General features: G+C 31.2%; 1 protein-coding gene across 6 annotated transcripts in view; it reads left to right on the top strand.

The window, feature by feature from the left end:
* Positions 1–1,241, top strand: part of LOC116846997 (potassium voltage-gated channel protein Shab) — a 47,550-nt gene that overhangs the window by 31,921 nt on the left and 14,388 nt on the right. The gene's annotated exons all lie outside the window — the stretch shown is intronic.

Consider the following 1,241-nt stretch of genomic DNA (forward strand, 5'->3'; position numbering starts at 1 on the left):
CACACACACACACACACACACACACACACACACACACACACACACACACACACACACACATTCACACAGCAGACACAGACACAGCTGATCCAGTTTCCATCACGTCAACCTTTAAGGATGGATTTTCCGATGAGTTTGGAATTGATTTTTCTTTGATCGAGAAAACACATCGCATTAGACGTTGACTTTTGGTGAATCGAGCTTACAGGTTGCAAACAGACGGCGAGGGGTTCCATTTTCCGTTATAAGTAAAAACTTTGCAACTGCATTGAGAGAAAAAATATCTAAGAAATAGTAAATATTTATTCAATAGATACTAATAACATATTTGTACTAGTATGAAATATTTTTCAAAAATAAGGAAATATATATTTTCTTAAAACCTTGAGGGAACCTTGGCTTTTCATGAAAGCAATTGTTTGTTCTATTTAAATAAAGGAATTTATATTTAAACAAATACGTTATTGGTATCCATCAAATAAATAATTACTATTTTTTAGATATTTTTATCTTAATGTAATCATACATTCAAAGAAGTGTTTTGCTGGCACAGGTAAAAAATGTAAATGTCACAGTTAAAATTTGTCGCTATTTTTAGTATCTGCTGGAAAATTATCTGTATAATTTGCATGTAGAATTTACAGCAGTAAATTTTATAGCAGTATTTTAGCGATATCTGTAGAGAAATTTAAGTTCTTTACCAATTACCAATAGAGATTTTCTTGCTAAATTTTACAAATAGCTCATATACATATACATACATATAAATATATATATATATATATATATATATATATATATATATATATATATATATTCCGTCTGTGTCATCTATATTGATTAAATACAAAATATATCACAATGTTTGTTTGCTAGTCACTTATCCATCTTAGCTAATTTCTTGTATCTAAATAATTTTCGCTGTGATTGCAAGACCATTTTTTTGAGTGACTTTTCATATTCACTGAGCGAGCGTTGATACTGAATTTCACGAGAAATTTGCTATTAACGGTCAATGAAGCAGACATTGAGCACGTTATATATGATGTATCGAGTGATGAAGTGCGAAAATGTCTCTCACATCACACTTCGACGTTTCGAGGAAATGATTAATATGGGTGGATTTTTTCGAAAAATTTCCAGACTCTCGAGAGAATTAAATGGTCAAGACTTATTTAATCGAATCACTCGATACACACACACACACACACACACACACACACACACACACACACACACAC

The sequence above is a fragment of the Odontomachus brunneus genome, unplaced genomic scaffold (assembly GCF_010583005.1).
Source record: "Odontomachus brunneus isolate Ranch 3 - 2012 unplaced genomic scaffold, Obru_v1 Obru_scaffold_004, whole genome shotgun sequence".
In the NCBI taxonomy this organism is placed as follows: Eukaryota; Metazoa; Arthropoda; class Insecta; order Hymenoptera; family Formicidae; genus Odontomachus; species Odontomachus brunneus.